The 20,096-nt window shown below is 42.3% G+C and overlaps 1 protein-coding gene across 2 annotated transcripts in view; it reads right to left on the reverse strand.

Moving 5' to 3' along the window:
• RNF152 (ring finger protein 152) overlaps positions 1–20,096 on the reverse strand; it is an 84,083-nt gene that overhangs the window by 27,404 nt on the left and 36,583 nt on the right. The gene's annotated exons all lie outside the window — the stretch shown is intronic.

Here is a 20,096-nt window from a genome sequence, read left to right on the forward strand (position 1 = left end):
TATCCCCATATGCTCCAAGTATTTTCTACATAACTGCAGTACAGTCATTAAAATCAGGAAATCTACTTTGGTATACTACCACAGATCTCATCCACATTTCACCCAGTGTTCCTCTAATAATGCAAAGGGATAGAGCCTAAGAAAACAGGTTGCATTTACTTGTCATAATCCTTTAGTCTTCCTCAATCTGCAAAAGTTCCTAGTCTTTCCTTGACTTTCATAACATTCACAGTTTTAAAGATTTCCATAAGTTATTAATATTTCATAGAATATCCCTCAGTTTGGGTTTGTGTGATGTTTTCTCATGAATGGATTCAGGTTTACCTTGGTTTTTACTTTGGAGAGGAGGAGCTATTACAGAAGCAATGCTATAATGTTCCCACTCCATCCTAGCAGGTGGTTGTGTTGTAGTAATTTTGATCACCTGTCCCTCCTTGGATTCTCCTCCTCTTTTTACATTTAAGAAGTATTTTGTGGGCTGGGCACGGTGGCTCACCCCTGTAATCCCAGCACTTTGGGAGGCTGAGGCAGGTGGATCACAAGGTCGAGAGATCGAGATCATCCTAGCTAACACAGTGAAACCCTGTCTCTACTAAAAATACAAGAAACTTGCTGCGCGTGGTGGCAGGTGCCTGTAGTCCCAGCTACTCGGGAGGCTGAGGCAGGAGAATGGAGTGAACCCGGGAGGCAGAGCTTGCAGTGGGCCGAGATCACACCACTGCACTCCAGCCTGGGCGGCAAAAAAAAAAAGAAGTATTTTGTGGAGCAATACCCTGACTATGTAAATATCCTATTCTTTATCAAACTTCTGCCCACTAATATATCGTTCTTAAAAATGTCTCGCCTAATGGGCAAGGACTTCATGTCTAAAACACCAAAAGCAAAGGCAACAAAAGCCAAAATTGAGAAATGGGATCTAATTAAACTAAAGAACTTCTGCACAGCAAAAGCAACTATCATCAGAGTGAGCAGGCAACCTACAGAATGGGAGAAAATTTTTGCAATCTACCCATCTGACAAAGGGCTAATATCCAGAATCTACAAAGAACTTAAACAAATTTACAAGAAAAAATTAAACAACCCCATCAAAAAGTGGGCAAAGGATATGAACAGACACTTCCCAAAAGAAGACATTTATGCAGCCAACAGACACATGAAAAAAATGCTCATCATCACTGGCCATCAAAGAAATGCAAATCAAAACCGCAATGAGATACCATCTCACACCAGTTAGAATGGCAATCATTAAAAAAGTCAGGAAACAACAGGTGCTGGAGAGGATGTGGAGAAATAGGAACACTTTTACACTGTTGGTGGGACTGTAAACTAGTTCAACCATTGTGGAAGACAGTGTGGTGATTCCTCAAGGATCTAGAACTAGAAATACCATTTGACCCAGCAATCCCATTACTGGATACATACCCAAAGGATTATAAATCATGCTGCTATATAGACACATGCACACGTATGTTTATTGCAGCACTATTCACAATAACAAAGACTTGGAACCAACCCAAATGTCCATCAATGATAGACTGGATTAAGAAAATGTGGCACATATACACCATGGAATACTATGCAGCCATAAAAAAGGATGAGTTCATGTCCTTTGTAGGGACATGGATGAAGGTGGAAACCATCATTCTCAGCAAACTATCACAAGGACAGAAAACAAAACACTGCATGTTCTCACTCATAGGTGGGAATTGAACAATGAGAACACTTGGACACAGGGTGGGGAACACCACGCACTGGGGCCTGTCATGGGGTGGGGGGAGGGGGGAGGGATAGCATTAGGAGATATACCTAATGTAAATGATGAGTTAATGGGTGCAGCATACCAACATGGCACATGTATACATATGTAACAAACCTGCATGTTGTGCACATGTACCCTAGAACTTAAAGTGTAATAATAATTTAAAAATAAAGAAAAAAAGTCTCGCCTAAATTAATTATAACTATAATTGCCAAATGATTTTTTAAATCCCAGCCTTTCTTCCACATTTATTAGTTGGCATTCTAGTGAAGTTAGGACATTCTCACTTGTTTCCTATATATTTATAGTAATATGGACTCATAGATTTCATATTATTCAGTAAGTTATGATCTATTACACTATCTTTATTCTGATGCTGAAACTGTCCCAGGTTTCAGGCCAAGGTGCTTGGCCAGGGCAACCACCTCCAAGCTGGCTCCTGTGTGCTTTTGATATGTCCCCATCATTCTTTGAGCACTGCCTTACTTTGTGACAGGAAAAAATATTTCAGGCTCAACTTGTATTTCCCCATCCCCAGGCCCAGATTCAGCCATTTCTCCAGGGAGCCCTGGCTCCTTTTAGTGAAAAATGTCAGTTAGAAACCAAGGCCTGGGTAACAGGTGGGCTCACTGCCATTGGGTATCACGGCTCCCATGCACGCCCATGGGCACAGCTAGAAAATAAATGTAACCTAAAGGCCCAGGGGAGCTTATTTGCTCTTTCCCTCATGTGAGAACACAGCAAGAAGATACTGCGTGTGACCAGGAAATGGGCTCTTACCAGATACTGAATCTGCCAGTGCCTTGATCTTGGATTTCCCAGCCCCCAGAACTGTAAGAAATAAGTTCCTGTTGTTTATAAGCCACGCAGTCTATGGTATTTTGCTATAGCAGCCTGAATGGACCACAGTGTCCAAAGTCTTGCTCTCACAAAGCAGGCAAGCCTCAACGTCTGTAAAATCTCCTAGGATCCTGGTCTATCTTTTCTTCATAACCCAGAACCCCAAGGGGCTGTGGTACAGGGCAGAGGATGGGGGTGGGGTGGGTATTCTGTCTCTAAGTGGTCCTTCTTCTCTTCACATTTTAGTCTGGAAACTCCTAGTTCTATCTGATTGCATCATCCTTGCCATACTCTGTGCATATGCTTCTAGCTTGTGGCTTCATCGATGGATTTTCAAAGTCCCTGGGTCCCAGGGAGCCTGAGAACTAGTCCTGCACCTTGCACAATTCCCTTCCAGCTCCCAGAACCCAGCTTCTAGAATGGGGGCCTAGCACTCAGGGACCTATTTGTTCTAGAGAATTCTCCCATTGAAAAATCCAAAAACGATGTATATTTTTAATAGCAATAGTCCATCTTTCCCTACATTAATCTCTAATGGATAGACAGTGTAGCATGTACCTTTCTAGGTTTGTGGAAGTGACAAGGTCTGTTCTCTTCAGCTAGTTTTGCATTTCAGAGCCTTTTTCCATTCCCTACCCGTGAAACCACAGCTTTCTAAAAGCACCATTGTTAGTCCTCCCTTGACTGCTCTTCCCAGCTTCCATCTCCAGAAGCACCTGTCCACCTGGGTAACACAAAACCACATATAAATTATCTGGTTCCTACCACCTACTGCAGGAGGCTGGCATGGGGTGAGAAAGACCCATGGGGCACATGAAGCAGCAGTTCATGGGGAGGCTGATCAGAAGTCAGGCTTGGTCCATTTCCGATTTCATCTTCTTTTTAGAAATTCCTGCAGGGTTCCATACATGATGGAAGTTTAATAACACTGTCAAGCTAACTAGCAGTGATTTCCAGTTTCCCATTAAAAGTCACTACAAAGGCCTAAAATTCTGGACATTAGAGAGCTTTCATTTTATCAAGGTGGGAGAGGCATGTAATAAATATCTCCAGACCTGCAACATAACATGACACTGGTTATTAAGACACAAGGAACCAATATTCATGAAATAGTCCCTTCTCCATTAATAATAGTTACAAAATGACATAGCCCACCTCTGTGCTGTGCTGCAAATTTATACTCTTTATTTAAGAATAGTGAATAAATGAACTTGAGCTGGATCTATTTTTGGTGTAGAGGAGTAAGATCTTTCCAACCATCATTTCAGACATGAACCCATACTCAGTCAAGGCCACTCTTTCTAGTCTAGGGATTCTTAACTTTGGGGGGTTACAAGTCATTCTGAGAAAGTGATAAGGCTCACAGACCCCTCTACCTCTGAGTAGGTAGAGATGCAGAAAAATACACATTTGTACAAAAACAGAATTGTGCGTATAATTTCATGGAGTGCAATCACTTAAGCCTCTCCATGAAACCGCAAGTGAAGAACTGGTCTTAGACTAGTGCATCTCAAACTTCAACATGCCAGTGAATCACTAATCCTGCTTTCAGTGGCAAGGTTGTAGAACATGGGTCAATACACTCTTTGTACAGGGACAGATGGTAATATTTTAGGCTTTGTGCGCCACACAGCATCTGTTACAACTTCTCAACTCTACCACTGTAACAGAAAGCAGCCATTGACAATACGTAACAAATGGACATGACTGTGTTCCAATAAAACTTTATTTGCAAAAACATGAGGTGTGTTGCATTTGACCCCAGGGCTATACTAAAAGGTATCACTTTAAAGCCAGCACAAGGAATCTAATAGCAAATCACAAAACTAAATTCAGCTCTGAGTTTTATTAAGGGTTCACATGTATTTTTACCACCAGTTTATCATATTCACTTTGTTATTTCCTTAACCAGCAATTCTGCTTATGACATTTTTTCCTACAGAACAATTTGTCATGAACAAGCCATTGTTCCATTTTCTAGCCAACACAGTGAGTGTCAGAATAATTCCACATTATAAACATTTCCTGAAAGCCCCTTTGTGGCCTAGTTTTCTAATTCACAGCACAGTTCTATTAATTGACAGCTGACCACACACCAGACATAAAAGCAAAACACATTCTTTCGCATTCCCCAGTGGCCCATTTCTCTTCTGGAGGCTGCTGTCATTGCTGGAACAAGGCTGGCAGCTGTCACACCCAAGCCAGTAGTCACAAGGGCTTTGTTTCCCTGGAGACTTGTTTTCACAAAAGTTAGGACCTGCAAGAGGCTCTTCTCTGGCCTTCATGGCGAAAAGTCAAATGCTTGACTATTGAGCACCTTCATGAGTGAGTTTCTGTCTCTTCCCGTGTATTAGTCTATTTTCTCACTGCTGATAAAGACATACCTGAGACTGGGCAATTTACAAAAGAAAGAGGTTTAATGGACTCACAGTTCCACATGGCTGGGGAGGCCTCACAATCATGGTGGAAGGCAAGGAGGAGCAAGTCACATCTTATGTGGATAGCAGCAGGCAAAGGGAGAGCTGGTGCAGAGAAACTCCCATTTTTAAAACCATCAGATCTCAGAAGACCCATTCGCTATCACAAGAACAGCATGGGAAAGACCCACCCTCATAATTCAATCATCTCCTATCAGGTCCCTCTGACAACCTGTGGAAATTATGGGAGCTACAAGATGAGATTTGGATGGGGACACAGAGCCAAACCATATCATCCTGTTTCATGACTGGTTCTGGTAACCTCTCCATTCACAGCAACCTGACTCTACAGAATGGAAGTGGTTTAAATGTGTTTTCCTTCTAAGTGTCTTGCATTTTAAAGTTCAGAGCTAGCCAGGTATTTGACAACTTGCTCTGTGGGAAGGATTTTATAATGCCAGGTATGTGCCAAGAGCACCTGAACAACTGTTGCTGAATGACTGAAAAAACTATTTTCTTTTCAACTTATGCACACCCTACAGAAAAGCCATCTCTCACTAGAAATGACTATGGTCAATGGTGTGTTTCTAGCCAGTTTCACTGGTTTCTCAACTTAAGCCTCACTAAATTAGATATCAACATTCTTCAGGATTGTTGGCTATTGTTTAAAAATCTATAGCAATAACTGTTGTTTTAAAACAGTATGTCAGTTCCTCAAAAAATTAAAAATAAAATCACCCTATCATCCAGCAATTCCACCTCTGAGTACTTACCCCAAAAAATTGAAAGCAGGGTCTCGATGAGATATTTCTACATCCATGTTCATAGCAACATTATTTACAATAGCTAAAACATGGGAAAATACCCAAATGCCCAAAGACAGATGAATGGCAAAGCAAAATATGGTATGTCCATACAATGGAATATTATTCAGCCTTAAAACAGCAGGAAATTCTGACACATTACAACATGGATGAATTTTGAGGACATTATGTTCAGTGAAATAAGCCAGTCACAAAAAGACAAATACTATGTGATTCCACTTACATGAGGTACTTACGGTAGTCAAAATTATAAAGACAGAAAGAATTAAAAGAATCATGGTTGCCAGGGAATGGGGAAGGAGGACTTATTATTTAATGGACACAGAGTTTAAGTTTTACAAGATGAAAAGAGTTACAAAGATGGATGGAAGTTATGGTTGTACAACATTGTGAATGTATTTACCACCACTAAACTGTATACTTAAAAATGGTTGAAATGCTCAATTTTATGTTATGTGTATTTTACCACAGTAAAAATAAATAAATAAGCAGATAAGGAGAATGAGAGAAAAGAAAGAGAGAAAAAGAGAGAGAAAGAAAGAAAGAAATTAAGAGAAAAGGAAGGAAGGGAGGAAGGGAGGAAGAGAAGAAGGAAGGAAGGAAGGGAGGAAGGAAGGGAGGAAGGGTGGAAGGAAGGGAGGAAGGGTGGAAGGAAGGGAAGGAGGGAGGGAGGGAGAGGGGAGGGGAGGAGAGGGCAGGCCCTATAGTATCTAGGAATCTCAAAAGCTCAAAGTTTAAAACTCTACAGAGCACAGATGATACTAATCATTTTGTATGAAAGCCAAAGTCAAATTCATGAGCAAATATCTTTTATAAAATCTCACACAACAAACCTGAGAGGAGTTATGAGTAACAGACTATTGGAAAATCATAAAAACAATACCTTACCACTATCCTTCACCTTGGCAAAAGAAAACCATCCATTATGTCGATCTGGTGGAAAAAGCCATGCTGGCTCTGGTGGGTTTTATGTGCTTGCTGGTATTATTGTTTGTGTGTAAGAAACATGTTCAGGACTGCAGAATAGTTACAGTAGCATTTTTTTTTTTATCTAAAAGCTAAGCTTCCTTTTTGAAATCACTAGCACAAACAGGCCAACAAGTTATTCATCTTGTGTCTACCCAGTGACTGGGGTTTAGGAGAGAATAAGTGTAACCATAGCGTGGGTTGGTAGGTCATATGTGCTTAAAACCTGTAGCTCTAATGAGGGCAGTAAGATGCATTGAAACTTGATTTATCAAGGGAAGGTGCAAAATGCATTTTAACCTAGTTTTAAAAGGCTCTGATGACCTTTAGATATTCACAATGGCCTTGTTAAAAAAAAAGGCATTTATTTACCTACTCGCCCCAGTGATTAACGATTTATGGAGGCAACTCACAAAGAGCCTATTTCATTCATTTTATTCCTTCCGTTCCTCCTGAGGGCCATAAGTGGACATGAGGGCTGAAAACGCTGGTGCCACTGTAGGATTGTTATACAAGTGCAGAGGCTGAGTTAGGATGATTTTATTTTGTTGGTGGGTGGTGGGTTTTTTGTTTGTTTTTACAGACAGGATCTCACTCTGTTGCCCAGGCTGGAGGGCAACGGCCTGATCATAGCTCATTGCAGCCTTAAACTCCTGGGCTCAAGCTATCCTCCCCCATCAGCCTCCCAAAGCAATGGGATAATAGGCATGAGCCACTGCACCCACCCAAGACGATTTTCTTATTCACTTGTGGAGGTGACAGTTTTGGCTGTGCTGTGTAAGAAGAGCAATGCTAGAGATCTCAAATAAAACCTCATTAAACAATGAAGTCCGCTCAGAGTGCCAGACCTCTCGCCAAGCCCACACATCAGCCCCAGCCTGCTGGGCATGCAGAGCAAACCACTCAGACTGCCGCCACTCAAACTGACTCAGCCACCTGGGAGCTTTTGTGTTAGGAAAACATCAATCTCTCTCCTAGTTAGGTGCAGAAGTTTGAAATTTATGGTCAAAACAGTTGCTTCCCTTAAAGCAGGTTTGGAAAGTTTTTATAACGTTTCATTTTAAAATGGTAGATACATTTGTACTTTAAGACATCAAAGGGTTTATGTGAAGTCAATTTTCCTCCGAAACAAGGCTATAGATTACTGCCCTATAATGCACTTGCAATCTTCATTCTTCAAGGAACTGACCTCCTGTAGCAGAGGCAGCCCAAATAATAGTACTCCTCATTGAAACTCTCCTCTCAAGAATCACTTTTGTTCGATGAACCCGACCATAAGTCTGTTCAAAAATGTAGTCAATGCACACTGCTACAGTCTCAATGATTGTGTCTCCCCAAAATGCATATGTTGAAACCTAACCACCAATGTGAAGATATTAAGAGGTGGGGCTTTCTGTGTGGGGGGGGTGGTGGTGAGGACTCAGCCCTCCTGAACGGGGTTAGTGCCCTTATAAAATAAGTCCAAAGGAGCTCACTTATCTCATTCCACCATGTGAGGACACAGCAGATGCCCTTTATGAACCAGAAAATGGGCTCTCACAAGACACCGAATCTGCCTTGATCTTGGACTTCCCAGCCTCCAGAACTGTGAGCAATAAATTTCTGTTGTTATAAGCCACCCAGTCCATGGTATTCTATTATAGCAGCCTGAAAGGACAAAGATACACACTTCATAATTCTCAACCCAATCAGTCTCTCTTGTTCTTGCCTTTTCCTCTATCTTTTCTTTCTTTTTTAATAAAAAACAATCCCAAAAAACTATCTTTGGGGAGCTTCCATGGTGTCATGTAATAAAAACTCAAAGGTACAACAGTCTCTTATTACCAAATAATAGGCCCCCTTCTCATCTGCCTCTACCCACTGTGCCTGTGCAATCTCATCTCATTCAGTCTCATCACTATATTGAGCCTCTGTTCATGTTGCTTCTGCTGCCAAGAGTTTCTTCTCTACCTCCCTGACCTGGACAATTCACTGTCTTACAGGTTGAGGTAAGGGGAAAAGTGGTCCCCAACTCACAGATGCACACTCGTTGAGAACCTACTCCTTCCTTTCCCCACAACACTCTTCTCCTGAGTGATTCCTTACTAAATATTTGCTAGGGTGTAAGCTCCATGAGTACTTGCTGCCACCAACTCAACACTGGGCAAACACCTGGCACCAGACAGATATTCTGTACATTCTGGGAAATTCATAGAAACATTTATGACAGAAGCGCCAGACATAGAAATATTAATACTGCTCTCCTCACCTTCATTAGTAACAAAGCCAGACAATGCAATGCACTGATATCTAGAAGCACTAAACTGCCTGCAGAGAAAGCTTTGCTTGAGCTATGGAGACTCCAGAGCTTGGAAATCCACTAGTCTGGATTTGAGTCTCAACTCTTGTCACCAATTAGTAATGTAGCCTTATGCAAGTTAACCTTACTGAGTATCTGCTTCTTCATCTGTAACTCAGGGACAATCACACCTCCATCAAAATATTGTTATGAGGATTAAATGGGGGTAAGTAGCAAGGTATCCAGCCCAGTAGTGCACATAGTAGCTGCTCAGCAAACACCGGTACTTCTCCCCCATACTTACAGTCTCATCTCACTATTCGGAGCAACTGTGACATTGCCACCAAGAAAACAGAACTTTCAGAAATAAATAAAAAGCAAGAAGTGCAGAGAAAAACACACAAAAAAAGAGGTACCAGAGTAACATTTAAAAGCAAAAATACCTCTAACAGGGAAGCAAAGCTTTAACACACAAGCAAATTGGGGCTTTGAGAAATGTGCTATTTCTATTTGCATGGGGTCTGCTTTTGTGGGCGACTTGAAACTTTCATTGCATAATGCCATAAAACACAGCTCTGCTCTAAAAAAAGGTTTGGTATTGTTACAGTCAGAGCTGGTCAAACAGTGGCAAAAATCTCTCAACTCAGAAAAAAATCCCACAAGTGTCCTTGAATCTGTTAACTATGCAGAGGTGGTTTTTGAATCAAGGGAAAATATAGGCATTGCATATTCTGCCCCTAGGTTTACTCTCAAAATCACTACCAAAACCATGGTGTAAACATTTATTTTTCTTAAAACACACCTCAGAGAAAGCAAGCCACCAATGGTGATACAATTTGAAACTTAAAACTACTAAACACTGACAATAGTCATGTGTTTGAGATCATTCCTCGGGTTTCTCATAGGCGTCTCAAAGCTAAGATTTCCAAAATGGAATTCCCGGTCTCCCTCCCATCCATTTCCCAAACCTGCTCTACCCACAGTCTTCCCCTTCAGTCAATGGCCTGGCCTTCACACCTACTCTTCCCTCTGCTTGGAATCTCTTCTCTCAAATGCTGATATATTTTTCCTTTTCACCTCCTTCAAGTCTGAGCTCAAATATCACTTTCTTCAGAAGGTCTTCCTTGACTGCCTTTTTACACATTGCAAGCTCTCACCACACTCACGCTTCCCTTTGTGTGATTATTTTTCTCCAGATGCAGATCATCTTCTAACACTTTATGTAATCTACCCATCTGATTTTACTTGGAGTCACCTGCTATCTCCCCAGAACATAAGCCCCGCTGTGTGTTTCATTTGGGGCTGCATTCCCAGCATCTAGAACTGTGCCTGGCACACAGTAGACACCTGATTTCAAAAGTGCCTCTGGGCTCCTCTCACATCAGCTAACTAAAACCCTATGAGGTAGCAGGAAGAGCGGGCTCTTACTAACTCTGCCCTGTCTCTCCCTCTCTCTCTGACCCACCACAACAGCTAAAGTTTTCTAGCTTTCTCAGTATTTTTGCAAGATACCAGTGCTTCCACAATTTTTCTAACCATTAGTAATTATGCCACATTTTTTGAATGATTCCATAGCCTCAAAGAGAAGCTCTAGGTTTATATGTCAAATATAGTCAAAGAAAAAAAAATCAATACCACCCTGCTATCATCACCTTCCCCCAGATAGAACCAAAAGTCAGTAATAGCAAGCAACATCCGTATACTTACTACACACAGCCCCCCAGACTGTACATGGCCTCAGCCTAACACAGTTACCTTCCTAAGTAGTATTTGCAGAGAGGCTTCGGAAGGAACTGTATGTAGGTCTATGCAGGGTTAAGGGTCCTACAAGGCCCCCAGAGACCAGCACCTGTGGAAAGCCCCTACTGACCTCAAGGTGGAGGGGGCAAGACAGCAGCTGTCACCAGAAGCAGTGAAAGTTTGGAGCCACGGAAGAGGCCTGCCCGGCAGGAGCGGATGTACAGATGGGGACAAGGGGCTAAGGCAGGGAGGAGGAAAGTACTCAGAATTCTCCATCTTGTCCTTCAGTCTCCTGCCAGTGGCCTAACCCAACATGAAGCCAGAGGGCGAGAGCCAGGACACAGCCCACAGAGGTCTCAAAAGACTGGAGAATGATCCACAGGGATGTAGAATCTCCAGCACAAACCCATAGCCCGTGGAGATACTGGACTCTGCACCAGCCCAGGGAAGAACAGGGAAGGGGAGCCTGGAGAGGGCCTTCGAGCATTCCTACTTTCCCGTCATTGTCAGCTGTGAATCCCCCGGGATTTGGGAGCCAAGTCTGTGTCAACCCGCACTGTGACTCCCTGCCTCCTCTCTCTCACTCCATTGAGGGGAGATGGATGGAGAAACAGGGGAGTACTGCCCTGCGGGGGCTTTACCAGCTCACAACCTGAGTACTAAATCCTTTGTCTGGGGCAAATGGTCTCCAGTACATAACACATAAAAACCAAAACCAAATCACTATGTGGCATGGCCAGAAATTTTCCTTTTTAGAAAATCTACATTTTTGCTACCTTGAAGTTAACCCTGAGGAATTTCCCTGGACCCATAATTACTTTTGAGAACTTGGCTCCCTTTTCTAAAATTATGTCAAAAGTGTCACAAGTGGCCAATCCCTGAGCAATTACAACGAATACCTACAAAACTTTAGGTGTCATTAGCACCTCTTTCCCCCAACAGCCACATGAAGGGGATTGAAGTAACCTGCCCAAAGTGGCCACTGAGCTAATGCCAAACCCTGTGCACTGTTCCAAAATATGCAGAAAGAAATTTCAAAATTTAACCCAAATGGAAAGCTCTTAAAACTATGGTTTTAGATTATCCAAAACAAAATGGATCTCTCTTCTATCAATTAGTTTGAAAGCATGCAATTATATGGACTGAATCCTCATTGAATGAGTGTTATTGCTGTTGTTGTTTTGGTTTGGCTCGGGTTTTTTTTAAGAGAAGGGGTCTCACTATGTCGCCCAGGCTGGTCTTGAACTCCTGGCCTCAAACCATCCTCCCACCTCAGCCTCCCAAACTGCTGGGACTACAGGTTTGAGCCACCATGCCCTGACATCATCAAATGAGTCTGAGGAGCACCTGGCTTCTGGGTAAGTTCTATCAAGTACTGTGTGACCTGAGGCAATTCTCATTCTCAGTGCTTACTGCCTATCTCTAAGATGTCTAAATATGGTTCTTCTTCATCCAAACCTGGCAGGGACATATTGGGGTGAATTAGCCAATATTTTCTTCCTGTCTCTTTTAGAGCTTCTTCTTTCTCAATCCACCTAACTGTGGATTCTACCCAAGGCAATAATACGGTAGTGTTGAAAAGACGCGAGTCTGGAATAAAATGGAAGACCTTCCACTGACAAGCTGTTTGAACGTGGGCAAGTTATCTAACCTTGTTATTCTTCAATGCCCCTTGTCAGTAAAGTGTGAACACTAAGAAAGCACGACCTCATACAGTTTCTGGCTGATAAAATGAGAAATGTGTGCAAAGCCCTTGACATATCATCTGGCACAGAATAACTCCTTGAAGGCAGAATGCTATCATTATCATCATTACAGTCCTCTCATTTTTCATATGTGGTTTTTAAGTGAAATTGGTGACAGAACAAAATTTCTTTGAGCACTTGCTAGAATTATTCTATACCCTTAAAATAATTCTTTTCTACTCTTGAAAAGCAGAGTTAAAAATAACACATGGCTATTATGATCACCATCAAACTCGGTTAACAGTTCTAATCACTGATAAATTTCAAGTTACTGAGAGCAGACTCAAGCTCCATATACTTGCTTAGAGCACAATAAATATTTACTAAGGGAATCTTGGAAAAAGGAGGATTTCAGTTTGGACCATTTGCTATGAAAAAGATATAAATTCAGGACAACAAAGTAAACCTGCATGTGAATGCTACCCTAAAAACAGGGAGGTTAAAACATAGACAATTTTATGGTTTATCCAAACCGCTTGTTTGAGCTCAGGGAACTGATGAAAGCTCACTCACCTCCTACCTTGCAGCCTCCCCCTCAGCACCTCCCCCTTAGGCTGTGAGGTGTGCACGTACTCAGGAAGCTCCATCCAGGCAGAAAGCACGCACCCCTGAATGGCCAGTGCAGCTCTGGGCACATGGAAATGCCCAATCATCATGTTTGCTTTCATACATGATTGGCTGTGTAGCCAATCAAATTAGAGAATCACGGCCACTCCCCAGGGTACCTACCACCAGGTGCATCAGCCAGTGACCTTTCTCTGTTTGGTCCTCGAGACCATCTGCTGATATCCACAAATGATTTAAAAAAAAAAAAAAAAAAAACTTATGATCTGACTCTGGTTGGTGCAAATAAACCATTTGAGGTCTTACCTTTCTGACCCATCAGAAACAGACAGCCTGTACTCACCCCATCCCTCACTCCCATCACTACTTTGTGTCAATATTTTAAATCAAACTTTATTTTTTTATTTTCATTTTTAAAATCAAACTTTAAATCACTGAAGTCCTTCACAAGGGTGTCCACTTTGCATAAACACTGCATCTATACCATATTCCTACCAGTAGTAGGTGTCCAATAAATGCTTATTGAAGAGAGGAGGGAGGACGGAAAAGAGGAGAAAACACTTACCCAAGCGCCTGAGCTGCCCCAGCTTCAGGGGTGAGGCTAGAGTGAGATACTCAGGAACTGTGCCCAGTTTTCTCCGTGCCTTATCTCATCCTTACAACAGCCCTATGGGAGGGTATCTTATTTGCCCATTTTCTACAGATGAGGAAATGGAGGTACACATAAGTTAAGTAACTACCTGAGTATCCCCCAGACAGTAAGTTTCAGAGCCAAGGTTTAAACTGAGACAATGTAATCCAGACTGTCTGGACACCCAGATTCACCCAGGGCAACCTTAAAAGAGCCAAGCATTAATATTTCCATTTATAGTTGAGAAAATTGAACTCAATTGCTTAAATAGCAAGTAAGAAGTTACACGGCACTAGAGCCTCTACTTGGTCAATACCATAGGATACTAGAAAATAACAACCCCCACCTGTTCTTATACAGCAGTACATGAACATAATAAACTTATTCTACAGGCTGTCTATCATCTTTCCAACCTTGACCTAGAAGTCTCATTGAAAATATAACAACAACATCTTCACAGCACCTTGTGGCTTCATTAAAACAATTTTATCTATAATATCTTCCCTGTGACATATATAAGGCAAATGACGTCACCTACTGTCAAAGGCCAGGGTGCTCTCAGTGACAGGCAGCTCAGAGCCAGCCAGGGGGCACATGTGCTCTCAAAACACCCAGGAATATGACGAGGCCAGCAGCAATGGCAATTTTCAAAAACCATGGCTTCTGGAAACAGTGGTTCCAAAGGAAAACATTCCAATATGATTATTTCTCCTCCAAACTGGAAACATAAGGACATAAGACAGAAGTAAAAACAATATTCCTCAAGTCTCAAGGGACTCGCCCATTTGAGGAAAAGGCCTAGACATCTTCCTTTTCTCCCCTCACTACTGCTTTTTTAAAAACCTCTAGGCAACAAGAGGAGAAAAATGTTGGCTGATTGAAAATGTGTTTGCCCACCAGGACATACGAATCTGTGGTGCTGAACATACTCAAGAGTGTTGGGTAACAAATACTTTTGTATTTCCTGCCACAATTACAGCATCGCTCATACACTGATCTGTGTATATCATTGAAAGATATAAGACAGAGTCCTCAACAGACCACCCACTTCCCCCAAAACTCAAAAGAACATCTAGATTGTCAGTCTTCAAAGAGAAACTGATTTATAATCTTATTCAGCAAACACAATACCTCTGCAGTGAGTCTCACCTTAGCTGCACACTTCCATCACCTGGAGAGATTTAAAAAATTCCAGTGCTGTGGTTTGGCTTCCTGAGGTTCTGATTCAATTGTCTTGGGGGTGCTGCCTGGACATCAGGACTTTTAAAAGCTCTCCAGGTGACTCACTGAGCATACAAGGTTGAGATCCACAGCTACAGAAAGTAAGGCACACACCTGCCTGCTCCCCTAAAAAGTGCCTCACAGGTACTAATGGCCACGAATAATTTCACAATGAAGAAGTATTCAATAACATGGATTTAACATTTTCAGACACAATCTGTTCACTGCCTAATTAAGAAGCCCTTTTTATTGTTCTCCTGGTTTTCCTGACTTATTCTAATCACAACTTGGAAACCTAGATGAACATAAAAAGATCCATTTAAAAAGTGGTAACATCTATGTAGCACTTTGAAATGTATAAATATGTAAGATACAATGTTACATTTAACTACTACAAGAACTGGGATAGGCAAGTTTATTAGTTTCCTATTGCCACTGTAACAAATTACCACAAACTTAGCAGCTTAAAGCAACATGAATTGATTATCTTATAGGTCTGGAGCCCAGATGTCTGAATGGGTCTCCTCGTGCTAAAGCGAAGGTGTTGGCAGAGCTGTTTCTTTCTGGTGGCTCTAAAGGGAGAATCTGTTTCCTTGCCTTTTTTTTTTTTTTTTTTTTTTTGGAGACAGGTTGCCCAGGCTGGAGTGTAATGGCGCGTGATCACAGCTCACCACAACCTCTGCCTCCCAGGTTCAAGCAATTCTCCTGCCTCAGCCTCCTGAGTAGCTGGGACTACAGGCACCTGCCACCACACCCAGCTAATATTTTTGTATTTTTAGTAGAGATGGGGTTTCGCCATGTTGGCCAGGCTGGTCTTGAACTCCTGACCTCAGGTGATCTGCCAGCCTTGGCCTCCCAAAGTGCCGGGATTACAGGCTGAGCCACCGCACCTGGCCAGTTCCTTGCCTTTTTTAGCTGCCAGTGGCTGCCTGCATTCCCCAGCTCACAAGCCCTTTCCTCACATTACTCTTTTTCTGTCACTATATCTCCTACTACTAACCTTGACTCTTCTACCTGTTTTTCATAAAAACCCCTATGATTACATTGGGCTCAACCAGATATTTCAGGATACACTCACCATTTCAAGATCCTTAACCTAATCACTTCCTTGAAGTCCCTTTTGCCATGTAAGGTAACATATTCACAAGTTCCAAGGATGAGGACAAGGACTTCTCTGGGGTCCGTTATTCACCAAGAGTAAGGCAAACATCGCCACCCCTGTTGTGCCCATCCTCCCTGCCAACCTGCCCATTTTCTGACTGAGAAAACTCAGGCTCAGGGTTGCCTGAGGTCCAGGGTTGACTTGCCCAGGTCCACACCTGGAAATGGGCCAAGCTGATACCTAATCTTACAACTCCAAGCTCCACATTCTTTCTGCCACTGCTTATTGACTCCCCGTGATAAGGTGATATTTGCAATATTTTTTTCTTTTCCAAGCTTCCACTATACAGTTAACAAGAAGTGTTTTTACTTTCACTCAGTTATCTCTGCTTCTCAGCCAATGCATAACAAATGGAAACTAACCAAGCCTTTCCCTAAGGTTCAAAGGAACCAGAAAGCCCGCCAAGGCAGAAATTCATTATACAGACTACAATGTCACAACCATCTAAGAGATTGGTCATGCAAAAAAGTATATGGGGGAAAAAAGCAAGCTCTCAGTTTTGAGAGTGCAAAATAATCTGAACTTGCTAAGACATACACACAGCAACAGCCTTGAAGGAAATGCACAGTAGGTAACACCGGTGTTTTCCATGTTCAACACAATCTATTCAAAATTACACAGGAAATCATCCTCTCAGTCATTTTCCATAGTTTCTTCCCCCCTTCCTCTTTCTCAACTGAGCGAATTAAAGAGGGCTGGGAGGTGGTATTTGGAGCCTCAATTAGTCATCTTTTGAATGAGGTATTATTTAAGCCGGGGTAATCAGAAGGTAGTGACTATAATTTTCAGTTTTCTCCTATGATGGTCATACAGCTATTGGTAACCTGGAATTTCCTCTCTCTCTCCTTTCACTAGCACATCAGGGAGAAAAGAACCCAGTGCTGAATCATGGCCACTTTACCAATGAGAGAAGTAAACAAGCCAAGCAAAGCTCGCTGCCAGGCTTATATTTCGCCTAAGTCTGTGTTCAACCTGACGTGAAAATAGCAGGCGGAAAAAAATCAATGTCACATCAAAATGCAACTGGTATAATAGCAGCAAGTTACATGATTTTCCTGAACTACAGATAACTCACAGACTGTCTCAAATGCTATAAAATACCAGCAATAGGGCTTTTAAAGGTCATGTGGAAGAATTCAAACAACCTAAATATTATATTTTAAATAAGCTAATGGTGGTGGGAAGAGGGAACTGCTGGCTTGTGTTCATGCCAAAGCTGTGCTCTGAAGCTATTATCTTACACAATTATAACCAGTGGGAGGAAGGATTTGAAGGACAGCAAGATTCCCCAATATCTAAGAAAGAGTCAATTGTGGTCACTAATTCAGAAAAGTAAAACAATGCATTTTGTAAAGCTTTTCAATAAGGACGTCATTGTAAGAGAATTCTGGTTTACCAGGAGTCAACCTTAAAAGCTTAATAAAATCAGGAAGTTCTGGTTCATGTAATTCATTATTTTGATGATATCATAGTGATGGCAGAAGCGGCCTGTCTGGAGCAGCCACTGCAGGGACGCCAGCTGTAGCGGGGGAGGCGCGGCCAGGACTGTGAGCTCCACAGCCCATACTTAGGGGCTCCCCGAGCCAGGGCTGTGATACCCCCTTTGGGGCTCTGCAGTTCCTGGCATCTCCAACCTTCTGGGTGCCACCGCGTTCTCATCCAGATGTGGATGCCCACAGTAGAAGCCACGTGCAGTACATCTGGTGCAGCTGCAGCTTCGCATGGAGCCAGCACCTGTGCCAGCGCCTGGAGCTGCCTGCCCCGCTGCAGCCCCCGGTTTGCCTGGCTGTGCACAGTGGCTGGACCCCACACTCTCTCACCAAACAACCTCATCACTCCATGTCTGGCTCGCCCTTGGCAGGTGTGGGATCTGGGCTGGTAGCATGAACTGAGCGCAGCTAGCCAGGCCAAGTGGACAGAATGAGCCCAGCAGGTACGAGCAATAACCAGGCAGAAGGTGCCATTGGCCACAGAGGTTTCCGGCTGTTGACTCCCAAAGGATGCCGTGACAAAAGCTTCAAAAATAAACTCAGTAAACTGAAAGAGAGTATACCTGCTAAGTATTCACTACTCCACATACTTTAATCTGACCACGCCATGTTTCCCTACAACCAGGTACTTAAAGGACTCTGTGTTCTAGTCCTGACTCTGACACTAACTCACTAGCCTAGTCTCTGGGTGTCAGGGTTCTCATCTGCAAGGGGAGAGGGCTGGATGAGATGACCTTCCAAGGTCTTTTCCAATTCTGACTCTAAAAGCTTCTAAAAGATCCATTAACAAAATTCACTGGCTGATTTCTATCTGAAATGAGATTCTAATTGAGTTGGTGAGTAAAGTGATGACAATGAAGCCAATGTCGAAGACTCCTGAAAACTAAATACTGGAGAACAAACATAAGCTGGAAAATGACACAGGGAAATACACAATGGCTTCCTGTCCTGGGAACACTACAAGGCTGGGGGTCCCAAGAGTTAATTTTAAAGATGCCTGCTGGGAACTCATCTGCCACAGCACCTACTTCTTTCATGCCAGCTCTAGCACTCAGGGTCCCATGTGCACAGGCACAGAAAGGATGGGAGGGGATGGGAAGACAGTCTTGAGATGCAAATCCCATATAAAGGGTCATAGCTAGGACCCTTCTAGCCACCAAGGACCCAGCATCACCTTCCAGGTCACTCGGATCCAAGGATGGCTATTCCTGGGAGTTGATAACTGGAGTGTTTAGATTTGATACCCCTTCTTTCTGCTGTCCTTACTCATTCCACATCCTTACTAGAGGTGAGGAGTTGGGGGAGGGGTGGTCGAGCAATCTTTTGTACTTTTGAGGGTCTGCAAAGTTAGGCACAGAAAATGAAAAGTGGATTCACAGAGCTGCTGACGTCTCCTGGGATTCAGTTCCCCGAACAGCTAGCTCCATGTAACAAATGTGCTCACTGAAGTGGGAGAGCCCAGGAAAAAAGCGACAGGAAAATTGAGGACTAGCTATAAAGCTCATCTTCAAAAAGCCATAATTATCACAATAGTGTCACCTAAGCATTATTTACAAGCATCTGTACACACAATCCCTCCTCTTCTAACAGCCCTCATTTAGATACAGAGCTATTACCCAGGGCAACATTTTAAATTAATTAAGTAGTAAAACAAGGAGAGACCAGCATTATTCAATCAAAACTCTAGAGTGAATGTAATTAAAATACAGGCAGGGGAACAGGCATAAAAGACACAGAATCTCACTTTTTACTTTGTGCTGATAATTCCTACCCTAACTTGCATTATACGTCAGGGTTCAAGCTCTGTCTCCATTATCCCCAACACTGCAACAGGGAGAAAGTGCAGACACTTTTCTATTTTGCAGATGAGAAAACTGAGACTTAAGGAAATTAAATGATTTGTCCAAAGTCAATTCATGTCAAAAGCCCAGATCTTCAACACTTGTTCCAGGAACCACACACTATGTCCACATGATTTTATTTTCATGGTGAAACTGAAATAATTTTTATACTAAAAGCTGTCAAATATTTTGCCTTGGAACTACTTTAGAACTTTTAGGGCCTCAGAATAGTCTAGTTTGAATCCTGGCAGAATGAAGCAAATTTTCAAAAGCCATAAAAATGGCTTTTTCTCTTCAAACAGCAACAGGCAGGAGAATGTTCCCCACAGTCTGTTGTTATTGCTATAATTTTTCTTCAAACCTACTGTTACTTCCTTTAAATGACCACACCTTCCATCTCATGGTCGTGTTCTGATGATACAGGGACACAAAAGTAGCAAGTAACACAAGTTCCATATCCTCCAGGGACTCACAAGTGATTAAAATAAATAAATAAATAAATAAATAAATAAATAAATAAATAAATAAAAACACTGTGGGTTTTTGGTCATTCTAGTTTCGGATAATAGCCTATCACAAAACATCTTTCAGCCTCAGTCCTGTTAATCAATAGTCATT

Source organism: Pongo pygmaeus, chromosome 17, assembly GCF_028885625.2.
Source record: "Pongo pygmaeus isolate AG05252 chromosome 17, NHGRI_mPonPyg2-v2.0_pri, whole genome shotgun sequence".
Classification (NCBI taxonomy): Eukaryota; Metazoa; Chordata; class Mammalia; order Primates; family Hominidae; genus Pongo; species Pongo pygmaeus.